This window comes from Mustela erminea, chromosome 17 (genome assembly GCF_009829155.1).
Source record: "Mustela erminea isolate mMusErm1 chromosome 17, mMusErm1.Pri, whole genome shotgun sequence".
NCBI classification, from domain to species: Eukaryota; Metazoa; Chordata; class Mammalia; order Carnivora; family Mustelidae; genus Mustela; species Mustela erminea.
This window is the reverse complement of record NC_045630.1, coordinates 29,998,819-30,012,410: the sequence shown is the minus strand read 5'-3', so window position 1 is coordinate 30,012,410 and position 13,592 is coordinate 29,998,819. Positions and strand designations below refer to the sequence as shown.

At 58.0% G+C, this 13,592-nt stretch overlaps 1 long non-coding RNA gene across 1 annotated transcript; it reads left to right on the top strand.

The window, feature by feature from the left end:
* The first annotated feature begins 596 nt into the window (after nt 1–596).
* Nucleotides 597–7,241, top strand: LOC116576650. Its single transcript, XR_004280244.1, has 3 exons — nt 597–1,076; nt 6,804–6,924; nt 7,096–7,241. It is a non-coding gene; the product is annotated as an uncharacterized LOC116576650 (long non-coding RNA).
* The last annotated feature ends 6,351 nt before the right edge of the window (nt 7,242–13,592 follow it).

The following is a 13,592-nucleotide window of genomic DNA, read 5'->3' as shown; positions in this document are numbered from 1 at the left end:
GCGACCACCCAAGTCACTGCGCATCGCCTTGCCTGGGAAGGGGTGATGGAGACCTGGCAGAGGGCAGGGCAGCCCAGAGAAGTGCTCGGGTGGAGGCAGGCAGGTGCCTTCACAGAGATACACGGGCCCGGAGACCGAGCAGGGACTGAAGGGATCGCAGGGACACGGGAGCCACCTTCGCCCACACCTGCCCACCGTCCCCATGCAGGAGGAACGCTGGGCCTCAGAAAGGTGCCAGGGACCGGGAGACCAGCCAGCCACGGCTCAAGCCCTGCCTGGGTCCCAAAGAGACGTGATGGGCTTCAGACATGCTTCTGTGGATCCCTGAGATCCACGATGTGTGGATCTGGGCCCGCGCTCGGCCCTCCAGGCTGCGGGAGGAGCCCCGCTGGCGCAGCGGGTGGGTGGGTGGCAGGCCCGGCTGAGAGCTGACTGCAGGGGTGGGGAGGCCTCGCTCTGACCTCACTTCCTGGGGTGTAAGGTCGTTGCAGGCCCTGCACGTGAGCAGGAAGTGGGCAGGGCCCGCCGTTTTGCCTGGTGGTTCATGAAAGAAGAAACAGACAAGTCATAACCTCTGCGGTTTGGTTTATGTTGCAACATGGAAACCAGGAAGCTTCTCTTAGCGGAGGCTGAGGTGCCAACCTCGGGGGTCCGGGGCTTGTCTGCTGGAGGCCGAGAGGGGGGCCGGCCTTTGTCCTGCACGGGAAGCAGCAGGTCCTGGCACAGAAACGTGCCCCCAAACGTAACCATGTCATCACAATGGGCCCATCAGACATAGTTTACAAGAACGGTATTTTTTTTTTTAACACAAAAGGAGTTTGGTTCTCTCTAAAAACCGATGGCCCCTCCCTGAGCTTGACACAAGTGAGAAGCAGCTAGAGTCAGTGGGTGACGGGAGCAGGGAACACACTGACGCCCTTGGGTGGGGTCACAGGGCGTCCCAGCGGGCAGAGCCAACCTGGCCTTCTACATCTGTGGATCTGGTGGGTCTTGAAACCCTGTCGGGCATCAGATAGACGGTCAGGAGTCCCCACCTGGATCAGCAAGTGCTCACTGCCAGAAAGTTCCACCTGCAGGTGGGCCCGGGAAGCCACGGGGAGGGGCCAGAATTTCAGCAGCGATTTACGATTTGCCGGTTAAGGACAGAAGTACCGATGCTTGGTGACCTGAAGCATCGTAGCGGAGCCACAGGAGGACACAGCCTCTGACATTTCCACTGGAGGCCCGCCCCCCCCTACAGGTGCAGGCTCCCAAGGCTTCAGGGACCACGGGGAGTGAGGAAGCCAGCCTCCCTGCAGCTCTCGGCCACGGGCCACCTGTCCGAGCAGGACTGGGAGTGGTCTGTCTGCTCATCGTCGGTCAATGCTGCTCCTCCTGAGTGTCACCTTGTTCCAAAAGACGAGACCCTATTAACCACATTTCCAAGTGCACCCCAACATGGCCCCCACTGCTGCTGCCATGTCCCCGGCGCCCCAGGAACATTGGGGGGCACCCCCAGGGTGATCATCAGAAGCACTTGGATCTTCATTTGGGGTTTAAAATAAATACGCATTTCCTGGGGCAGGGAGGCAGCCGGAAGTCCCAGTAGGTGGGGCTCTCAGGGTCTGGGGCAGGTGGGCTCCAGAGGCCACAGGGGGAGCTCCACCAAGGGCCGGCCGCCTCTACCCAGCTGTCGGGGTGTGTCCCGAAACCTGGTCCTCTGGCTCTGTTTGGTTTCTGAGAACAAGGACACCTGTCAGGGCGGGGGGTGCTGGGGGTGTGGCACGATCACACAAGGCCCCATGTCCTCCCAGAAGGACGACGCCCTGTTCACGGGGTGAGGGGGAAGTTTTCACACGGCGGGAGGGGAGGACATCTGCAGAGACCCGTAGTCCCTGGCCTTCGGCTGCTGCTGAAGGGACCTCCTGGTGGAGCGGGGGAGCGAGTCCCAAGTCCTGCCCAGAGAGGAGCAGGTATTTCTGTCCCGGGGCCCTTGCTGTCCCCCAGGGGCCCCCACCTGGGCTGCACTTGACTTGGGAGGACATCCTGACCAGCAGTTCCTGCCGTGTTTGGGAAAAGGCCCCTTCCCAGGTACAGACCCTGTAAATTAAAAAGTTCATGTCAGAGACACTTTTAATAATGCCAGATGTTGTTGCCAGCAAGACAATACGTTACAATCGGCATCCTGGAGGGACGGCATGGCAGGCTCTCGGCCCAGTCCTGACGTCCTGAGCCTGCGGTGAGCCCACTGCCCTTGGGACACCAGGGAAGGGGATCACAGGTTCTTGTAGGTCGATGGTAGACAAAGGTCCCCTCATTCAGGCCAGTGTTTTCGAGCACCTGGTGCTGGGGGACAGCCTGGCTATGGCCAAGTGGGAGAGACCAACAGGATAGCGGGCTACAAAGGGACCCAGCAGACGGGGGGAGGCCAGTCCCTGAGAGCAGGACCTCTGGCTGCCTGAGCCTCCCTCTTGTGCAAAATAGAGAGAAAACAAAGGAAAATAAAACAGTTCCGGGGGGCAGGAGGCCTGGAGCAGGTTGGATCTCGGTGCCCATCCCTCTCCCAGAGTCCTGGCCTGGTTGTCCATGGTGCCTCGAGCAGGATTCAGGGCATTGGGGCAGACTCCTAGCATAGCAGCACCCAGAAGGGGAACCCTGAGACTGCCCACCTCTCCGCCCTTCACTGGCTTCATTCCCCTCCCCACCCCTCTGTGCACTCAACTCTAGTCACTCCAGCTTCCTTGCTATGGGCTTCTACCTCAGGGCCTTTGCACATGCTGCCCTCTCTGCTAGAACAGTTCGCAGACACTGTGTGGCTCTCTCCCTCTCTTTGTCAGGTCTTGCCACCATGTCACCATCTTGGTAAGACCTTTCTTGACCACTCTGTTAAAAAACACAGCTCACCACCAACCCCAGACTTCCTTGCCTTTCCTCTTCAGCACTTCGCATCAGACACATATGTCACTCCTTTCACCTTCCTCTGCTGTCTGGACCGAGAAGAAGAGCTCCCACAGGGCAGGTGGGTTGTCTGCTTTCCCACCCCTAGAGCAGTGCCAGGGGGCATAGCAGGGGCTCCCTAAATTCTAGGGGAGAGAATGGCTGTAGAGACTCAGCTTGGTAGAAGAAGCCACAGACTGCCCCTTCCTTCACAAGGACAGAGGTGTCTGTGGGGTAATCAGATGCTCCGTGAATGGCAGCGTGGCAACAGGAGTGTCCCCTTGACACCCACTGGCAGCCAAGCCCCTGGGCAGGCCAGTTACCTCCTTCCACAAGGACCGAGCAACTTCACCAGGTGGCCCTCTGGAGATGAGCCTTTGAGACTGTGTTCTGGCAGAACCTAGCTCCTGGAAGCTTCATTTAACTTTTCAGAAAACTTTCTAAGAACCATGCTTGTCAGAAACCCTCTGACTTTGCTGTGTCACCACCTGTCAGACTTGGTCGGGGAGAACAGGAGACCCAGTGGGCGGCTGGGAGAGGATGCCAGGCAGAGCCCCAGGCGCGTGTTCCCTCCGGGGTCCAGGAGCTCGGTGCAGGCTTCCGGTGCCACATGGCGCGTGGTGCCCCATGTGTCCATGACAGGTGTGTGCCCCCCACCCCGCACCCTACCAGGAAGGCGGGCTCAGTGCCTGCTCCAGCCAACTGGGTCCCTTGCAAGGATGAGACAGGGCACCATGGGTGCCAGAGGGGTGCAGGGCAGCCCAGGGGATGGACCTTGTCCTCTGAAGCCTCGATTTCCTTAATCAGTACAATAGAAATGCGCTTCTCCCACCCATGTTGGGCGCAGCCTGATTCACAGCAGCCCTCATTCATGACGTGCCCATGGACAGGCGAGCAGACGAACAAGATGTGGCTTACTGCATGTCTCCGACGAAACATTCTGCAGTCTTACAGAAGGAAATCCCAACACCTGCTACCCTGTGGACGAGCCTGGAGGGCATTACGCCAAGCGCAGTAAGCAGCCACAAGAAGCCAAATGCATCATTCCCTTCTCTGAGGTCTCTAGAATAGCCAAATTCATAGAAACAGAAAGTGGACTGGTAGGTGCCTGGGGTAGGGGGATGTGTACCAGGGACATTACTGCTGAATGATTGCACAGTCTGTGGTCTGAGAAGGTGGAATGTTCTGCTGATGGGCGCACAAAAATTTGAATGTGCAGAATGCCTCCGAACTGGGCACCATACTTTTGTGTCTATTTCACCACCATACAATAATTTTTTAACTTCTAAAGTCAGCTGCTTGTGTGAATACGTGTCTGGGTGCATTCCGGCTACAGAATCCCTCGGCTGGGGCGCTGCGAGGTACTTACGTGAGGGAGGCGTATGATGTAGTGCGCAAGATTGTACGTTCTGGAGACACAGTTCCCACGTGGAGACCCCTGGATTCTCGTCAGGCAGCCATGTAATCTTTGGAAAGTCAGCGCCTCCAGTGACACACAGCAAATCCTCCAGATAAGGGCAAATCCTCCAGATAAGGGCTCACTCTTGTGAACTGTTGCACTGTGGGCAGAAAAGCACACCAGACTCTGCAGGGAAAGGAGCTCCCCACCAGGGATTAGGGGCCCGTGATCTTACCAAGGCCAGCCTGTCAACGACCTGACATTTCCCACCTCGTGACTCAGCTGGAGTGATGGGGATGTCTGCGGAACAGTGCAAGTGTCTGCTGCCCCCCACCCCAACCCACAGGCCACCCTTACAGCGAGTCTCGGGAGATCAGAACCAGACCAGTGTGCCAAGTGCTCCACACTCCATAGGGAATTACAAGAGGTCTTTAAGCAAAAGAGTGACCCAGTTGATTATCTTTTTATTCAAGAGACCCAGAAGAGTCCCCCCCAAATCCTGGAAAAGAACAGAGATGGTGGACTCACACTTTTTGATTTCCAAACTTACTCTCCGTAGTAATCAAGGCTGTGTGGTACCAGCCATGGGATAAACATATAGATCTATGGGATGGAATCAAATCCAGAAATACACCCTCACACTGACAGTCCACGATTTTTGACAGGGGCACAGATACAATCCAATAGGGAAAGGACAGTCTTTGCAAGAAATGGTGCTGGGATACCTGGATATTCACATGTGAGAGAATGAAGTTAGACCCCTACCTCACACCATATAAAAAATTAGCTCCAAATGGAGCAAAGACCTAAGTGTAAGAACTGGAATGATGAATCTTAGAGGGAAATACATGCATAAATTTTGTGAGGTCGGATTGGGCAATGGTTTCTTAGATATGATACCAAGCGCATCAACAACCAAAGGAGAAACATAGCTAAACTGACTTCATCAAAATGAAAAGCTTTTGTACTTTCTAAAGGCCATTTAAGGACACTATCAAGAAGGTGAGAATAGAACCCTCAGAATGGGAAAACGTTTTCCAAACCAAGCATCTACTAACAGACTTGACTTAAAAATACACAAAGAACTCTTATAATTCAATAATAAGATAATTAACCTAATTTCAAAATGGGCAAAAGATCTGGACATATGTTTCTCCAAAGAAGATCTACCAAGGGCCAACAGACATATGGAAAAATATAACATCAGCATCAAGAAAATGCGAATCAAAATCACACCACTTCATACCTGCTAAGTAGAGAGGAAAGAAGGGATGGAGGAAGGAAAGAAAAGGAAAAGAAAGGGAAGGGAAGGGAAGGGAAGGAAAAGAGGGAGGAAGGAAGAGGCAGAGACAGAGAAATGCCAAGTGTGGACAAGGACGTGGAGAAAACGGACCCCTCGTGCTGTGTGCAGCGGGTTGTACAGCAGTGCAGGCAAACACCTGTCCACAAATTTCACAGCCGTTTTCCTCACAACAGCCAACAGGCAGAAACAAGTCCTTTGGTGGAAACCAAGAGTCAGATGCTTAATGACTGAGCCACCCGGGGGCCCCAGCTACTGTATTTTTTGAAGGTGTTCTCCAGCAGGACTGGAGTAGGGAAAGCAGGAGGGTAAGAGGACAGTAAGGAGGCTGTGGGGGTCACTCAGGGTGGAAACGACAAAGGTCAGGGTCCAGGCAGTGGCGGTGAGGGTGCAGGACTGGGGGTGGGGCCCGAGGATGGAGTCTACACCCAGCCTGTCCACCTGCAGGGGCGGGGCTCAGGCTTACTGAGTACACCTGCGTGGCGGGTCCGCGGAGTATCTCCTTTATTTCTTCTCCCCCATAACCCTGTAAGAAGGGCACAGGTTTTATGCCATGAGGCTGGGGCTTGGAGGGGTTCCGGGTTCCATCTCATCTAGGGTTCCCTCCTGCTCTCTCATGGGTCTCGGAATGTCTGCTGGGGGCTGGAGGGCAGGTGTGGGAAGGTAGGGGGAGCCTGGGGGGCATGTGTGGGAGGGAGGTGGCAACCAAAGCCCCCTTTGGCTGTATTCAAACACATACAAACCCAACTGATCAAAGATACACAAATCGATCCCCTAAAAAGCAGCTCCCTGAGGAAAGCCTTCCTGTGGTTCCATAGGTCCCCTCCCCGCACCCTCCAAGTGGGGCGCTGGGCTCTGGGGGAGCCATGTCCCCGCTGTCGGCCAGCCTCCTGCTCCCCTGTGGACCCCGAGCCTGCACAGGGTCCCTCTGTCCCCCCGCCCCCCCGTCAGCACAGGGAACACGCAGTGGGCTAGACTGTGAGGACCTGGGGACCGGGCAGGCCACATCCCCGGGGCGCAGGGCTCGGGGAGGATGGGCCAACGGGGCAGGTGCGGTTGGGATGGAGCACAGGGGAGCGTGGGAGGGTGGGAGAGATCCGCCTACACCAAGGGCCTGGGATCCCGGTGGGCTGGGGCAGGGGGAACGGGGGCTCGGGCAAGAACCAATAAAGTCTTACTGGAACACAGTCCCCCTGCCTTGCTCGACTCTGTGTACCTGACCTCCTGCAGACTGTGGACGGTCACTCACCCCTGAGCGAGAATGAGAGGACCAGGCCTCGCTGGCTGCGGGGACTCAGCAGGGCTGGAGGTATCGGGCGTGCCACTGGGGGTCACCTCGGTGGGGCGGGTGCCGACCGGAGCCCAGGTGGTCAGGGCCCAGGGGGCTCAGCTGTGCCGGGAAGGCAGCTAGCAGCCTCCTTCGCCCTGGCCGCCTGAGGCACTGGGTTGGAGAGTCTGAGGATGTCATTCTGCTCCGCAGGAAAGGTGTGGAGAAGGGCAGGAGGAGGTGGAGACACGAGGACCCCGTATTTTTCCCTCACATTAAAAGGTCTGTTTTCAGTGAGTTGAAAACAGATCAAGCTTGACTGCTGGAATTTCTTCTTGGCTGAAAAATAAAAGACGTCATCTTGGGATTTGCTCACGTCTAAAAATTCTGAGCAATTTCTTTGTTCCCTTGCTAAGGCCTAGCCCCCGGAGGCTTGTCCGGACATCTGTCCAGACACAGGCCCCTGCCGGCGCGTCCACCCTGCATCCTGAAGGAGGAAGTGTCTTTGTGCTGTGAGGGCTGCCAGGCCAACGTGGAATCCCCTCAGGGTCCTGGGGCACAGCCAGGAGCGAGCCTGGGCCTTGGTTCTTCCAGAGGGAGGGTGCCCTTTGGGGGTGGGTCCGCAGAGCTTCTCCGGGCAGAGAATGAAGCAGGGCACCCCTGTGCCTGGCTGCGGCTGCCCAGAAACACCCCATGGGGGGCATCTCGGAGCCCCTGGGGGGCAGTGCTTAGGGAACAGAGGGATCCGAAGGCTTGGGATTCCCCGTGAGCCCATGGAGTGGGAAGGGGTCCCCAGAAGCCGAACACGGGTGATCTCCCTCTGGGAAATGCAGGCTTAAAGTCAGATTTGTTTAGTTTAGGAAATGGTGTTTGCTGCTTTCACATTTCAAGCATCACAGAGTGATTCTGTGGTTAGGTGAGTAATAGAGACACTGACTTTTATAATTAAAAAAAAAAAAAAAAGGCAATTCCTTAGAATTGGAGGATGAGCAGCAGCACAGACCTAAAGGCAGCACAGCATCCGGGCTCTCCTGCATTCCTCCCATCCCCCACGGTGGGACACCCTCCCAGCGCTTACGTCACCAGGTCCTGCGGAGCCTTTGCCACGTGCCCAGCACAGAGTGGACAAGTCTACCTGGGCTGTTTAGTCGTCACAACAACCTCTTGAGGTGCGCATTACTGTTGTTCCATCACCCCAGGTTTGCAGATGTGGGAGCAAGGCACAGAGAGGTTGAGTAACTCACCAGAGGTCACACAGCCAGGACCTGGAGAGCCAGGAATGTCTCCACCGCTCTCCTGTGCTGCCTCTGTCAGGAACTGGGTGCCCCCCTCCCGAACACCTGACAAGTCACCAGGGAGGACATGCAGGAAGAAGGCGGATGGGCCGCCAGCACACACCTGTTCATGTTCCAGTCTACACAATAACCCGTTTCCTCATCTCAACCACACCATACTCCCCTGAGGAAATCGAGCCCCAGCACATTAAGTGATAGTCCTGGGGCCTCTGCCTGGGGCCACAGCAGCTGCTGGGGACAGCTTTAGGAAGGTCTTATTTTCACCTTGGCCTTGGCAATCGCAGGGCCAGGGGGCGCCGGTGGGGGGGGGTGTTGTGGGGTAGAGGACCGGGGAGGGGAAGCTGCAGGCCCTATTGGTGCCAGGGCACCCAAGTCACATAAGCATCAACTTCATGCAAAGCCTTTCTGATCAAGCCCTGTGTCCCACTTCTTTGGGTCCTGATCCTGAAAGCCACCAGAGGAGAGGCATGGATCGAGGTCAAGTTCTCCCTGGCCCAGGACCCCAGGACGGTAAACCACCTGCTGAGCCACCGGAACCGCTGCCCACTTCCTGCCCTAGTTCTATGCTAGGGTGGAGGCTGGCTCTGGGTCAGGGTGGAGGCTGGCGCGCAGCCTCCGGAAGAGGGCAGGGCAGGGCCATGGTGGCGCAGGACCGCGGAGAAGCTGTGTGCAGCCCTGGGGAACAGTGCAGGGGCAGCACGGGGAGGGCTGGAGCCCCTTCCTCTCTGTTCCTGGAGGATGCTGGGGCAAAGAAAAGATGCTGCAGAGAGAGGACTGCAGGGCTCGGGAGAAGAGGCTTCTCAAGGTCAGAGGCCAGAACTGGCTGTCCCACCGGAGAAGAGGAGAAGGAGCTTTCTGGCCCCAAGGACGGCATGATTTGTGCCTTCTCTCTCTTGCTCATTCTTCCAAACCAGAAGAAAGGAACCAGCTCCAGCAAGGGACTTGTGTTCCACCTGCTGGCCCTTCCTGAGGGGAGGGGGCTGAGCGGTCGAAGGTGGGGATGATCTCATGGGCCCTGGGCCAGGAGACACTCCAGCCCGAAGCTAGGGTGAGAGACCTCTAACTGAGAAGGCACGGCCACTGGGAGCCGGCAGGAGCTTCTTCAAAACCATGTACTTGCTCCTTGGCTCCTTCCAGAAACACACAGAACTGAAAAGCAGGTGCCTCGCCATGGCCCAGAAGAGCTGCATGCTCCCCAGATGAGGCCCTGACCCCGGGAGGGGTTATTGGGCAGGAGCAGGAGGGGGCTTGCGCCAGGGGACCCCCAAGGGCCTGGCCAGCTCCACACCCCGAGCCCCTGAGACAGGGGGGGCATTGCAGGTTGGAGTTCCCAGGGGAAGCTGCTACCGCCATCACCCTTCCCCCCAACCCCCAGCCCTGCCCCCTCCCCCACCCACCAGAAAGAAGGCAGGTCACCCGCTGGGGCTGCCTGGGCACCCGCAGGAGCATGCAGGGGCATTTCTGAGCCAGGAACAGACCCAAGCACTTTCTTCTCCAATCTTTCCATCCTGTGCCCCCGCTGCCTGCCCCAAGTGTTCGGGCATTCTGCCGGGTCCCCAGGGGATCACACACCTCATGCTTGGTGTGGCCTAGGGGCTCCTACCCAGGGAACTGCTCCCTGTGGGATCCAGAGCCCCTGTCCAGACCACGAGCTCCCCGCCCTTGATGCTGATAACTATGGCCATTTGGAGCTGGGGTGAGCCAGGGGTTGGTTTGTGTCCTCCCTGAACTCCTAGCCCCCCGTGCCCCAGAATGTGACCTCATTTGGAGAGTGGGTCTGTGAAACAAATAGCGAATAGCAAATTGGTCTCTCAGCCCCTGGCTCCTGACCCAGGCGGGGCTCCCAGAACACTTGCCATTTCCTGGGGGACAGGAGGGTGTCTTGTTCTAAGGAGGCGACTCTGAGTGGGCTCCCAGGTGGAGGCGGTCACAGGAGAGACCAAGCCACATTTAGGAGAGGGGCTGGAAATGGACTTAGTGAGCAGTCACGCCTACACGACGAGGCCTCCATAAAACCCCAGTAGTAGGTTCTGGAGGTACGTGGAGGGTGGTACTCTGCCAGGGCCCGGAGCTCACACGGACCTTGCCCCACACACCCCTCCCTCTGCTTGTCCGTCACCTCCTGTAATAGACGGGGAAGCAAGTCAGTGCTTCTCTGCATTCCCTGAGCCGTTCCAGCCAATTAATCACCTCCCCCCCAGGAAGGGGGTGTGGGATCCTCCCTGATTTGTGGGTCTGACGTGAAGGGCCATCTAGCAGGACTGAGCCCTGAGCAGCACATTGCCCGGGGTCGCCGGGGTCAGAATTGAGTTCTACCGCGGGACACACAGCTGGTGTTGCAGAATTGCTTGCTGGCAGGAAAACCCCACACCGTTGGGGACCAGAGGCGTCAGAAGTGACATGCTGTGTATGAGTGGGAAAGGAGACACTCGGGGAAGAAACACAGCAGGGAGCTAAGCTGCTGTCTTCCCTTCTAGACCATCTTCAAGAGGTAGTCCAGGGGCAGGCGGTGAGGTCAGTGGGGTGGGCCGAATCCCATACCACTGGTGTGCTCGTGGGAAGTGTGGGTTTGGGCGCAGACACAGAGGGAGGGAAGACGGAGACACAGACGAAGACAGCCATCGGTAGGAGCCCACCTGCCCTTCCAGCCTTGATCTTGGCCTTCCAGCCTCCCAACTGAGAGTGGGTTCAGACACCCCATCAGGGGTACTTCGTCATGCAGACCCAGCTGACGAACTCAGGGCCCCTATGGGTTCTGCCCTCTCTCTCTGGGGACCCCCATCCCTCCATTTACTCGGGGGGGGGGCGGTGCTCCACAAGGACATGTCGCTGGGGAACCTCAGGACACCTGGGCTTCTCGGATCCATTCACTCTTGTCTGAGGCACAGGCTCCTCTTGGCTTGGGACAGATGCTGGTGCCCCCCCAAGGCGGGGACCCCACCCCGGGCTGGCCTCCAGGTAGGAGTGCACCTGCTGTTACACCAGCCTCGCCGAGGCATTTGGGCCCCGGCTGCAAAAAGCTCCCTGGGAGCCCCGTGTGAGATTTCCAGGTTGTGTAGCCAAAGGAAAGAAGTCAGGCGTAAATAAGGCAGCATGAAGATGGGCATCCGTGTCTGCAGAGCTGGTCTGTGCTCCCAGCGCTGGGCGTGCTCTCTCTGTATATTCATGGCACCCCGCGCAGCACCTCACATGTAGAAGTTTCTCAGCACATGCATGGCCCTTCCGTCCCAGTCCGAGCTCAGAGGAAGGAGGTCACTGGCAGATTGGGAGGCAGCCTGCTCAGCGGTGGGCACTTGTAGCTGGCATTTTCAACCCCAGGCTGGACGTCAGGAGCTCCTGATTCCCAACCAGCGGTCAGCTGGCAAATGCCGGGTGACCTGGGGTGACTCCTGTTACCTGCTCCACACGTGGGAGCCCCCAGCACCCCCAAACCTGCAGCCAGCCCTTCCCACAGGCATAGCGGGGAAGAGGGGACAGACACTGGCGGACAGAGCGAACTGCAGCCAGCAGGTAGCCAGCACACTGGGCCTGGGCTGCGGGCAAGGGCAGGCTGGAGGTGAGTGAGAGGCTCAGGTCCAACTCTGTCACCCTGACAAAGGCAGTGGCACTCCCCACCCACCTCTTCCTCTCCGAGCTGCCCCAGCCGGTCCCACAGAGGCTCCAACTCAAGCCGTCTCTGCTGGATGTGAGACGAGAGGGGTGGGCTTGCCTGAGTCATCAGCCCAGTCTTTACTGGGGGTCTGGGGCTTGGACGCCTGGGACAGCACCCCTCTGCACTGGGACTGGGGGGGGGCACCCAGGAGGGCTGTGAAGCCTGCAGCTCCCTCCCCGGGGCAGACCCCATGCTGAGTGGCCTCTTAGGGGAGCCCCGGGCTGTGAGGTCCGACCAGGCCACTGGGACCAACTGGAGACCAGGGGGAGGGTGTCCGCCCCTGGATAACCTGAGGGGGGCATTGGTGGCTCCAGCTCTGGAGCCATGGTCAAGGTCATCTTGTTGGCCCCTCCAGCCAGTGACCGAAGGAGGCAAGGTTGGAGAGCCTGGGTCCAACAGTGCACAAAGGGAGGGTCATCCCCCAACACCCAAGCAGGAACGGGACTCCCCACCCCTGGTGGCCTCAGTGTCCACTCAAAGGAGAGGCATCCACTAAAATCCAAACACCTGAAGAGACCCAGGGGAACAGCAAGGAAACCAAACCTAGTTCTCCCAAGCACCTGTCCCTGCCTGCCCTGCACTTCATTCCCCCTCCCCTGCTGGGGGTCAGGACGCTGTCCCTCATCACCCGGGGGGGGGGGGGGGGACATGTCTCCATGTTCGCCTCATCCTCTCTCACAGGCCTGCAGCTCTCTAGTCACGTGCTCAGGTGGGATTCACTCCCACAGTCTGTCCCTAACCACAAGACACCACGGCCTCAGAAGCCGGGCACCCCAACCCTCTTCCTCGTGGCCCTCCTGCCCCCAAGTCCTCCCTCATCCTGGCCTCTCAGTCCGGACATGCCATTTGCTGGAGACTTCCCCCAAGTGGGGGACCCAGGACCCAACATCATTCCCGGGAGGTGTCACGTCAGCTGGGCCCAGGACGGCTCCACACACACCTTGGACACGCTTCGAGGTCCCGTCAGCTCTCTTGGACTCGGTGCCGACTGTGCAAAGAGCCGGGCTGCATGTCCCATTTCGGTCATTTCCACTGTGCACACCTCAGCCTCAGTTTCCTTAACTGTCAAACGGTTGGTGGCTGCCAGGGGGCGCCCAAGCACCGCCGCTGAGCATGCGGGACGGGGATGGTCCCTCCCTGAACCTGCAGCCCTTCCCCCAGGCCTCACCTGCCCTCCTGGAAGATGGTGACCCACCCCCAGAAGGGCATCCAAACCTCAGGTGCTGTGGCCAGTGAGCAGGGGTGGGGGCAGTGGCAAAGCCAAGGCTGGCTTTCTCCCCAATAGCCTCCTCTGCTCACCTGGGCTCAGGTGTCTCAAGCTGGTCCTCACTGTCCCCCTTGTTCCCAGTACCCTGCACAGGGCACCCACGAGCCTAAGAGCTCCCAGGACGGGGTCCCCTCTGTGGAGGACAGGCAGGCATAGGCAGGAAAGTAAAAGGGTCTGGGGAATGACACACGGGACACGGAAGCTGATACTTGAAGTTCACCTCTTCCTCTTGGCAATGGAATGGGGGCAAAACCTCTTTCTGGTCAGGGTGGGGAAGGGCACAAATGCTTACACAATGCCCCTTCCTCTTAGCGGGGGATGAAGCTGAAGGTTGGCACTTTGATCTAGCTTAGGGAAAAAGTTCCATTCCCAGAGTGTCCGCCAGGACTTTGGCAACCCAGGGAAAATCATCAGGAAGACGTATCTCTGACGGTGAATTTTACATGTCAAGTTGCCTCGACCATTGGGTGCTCAGACATTTGGTCAAATAGTATTC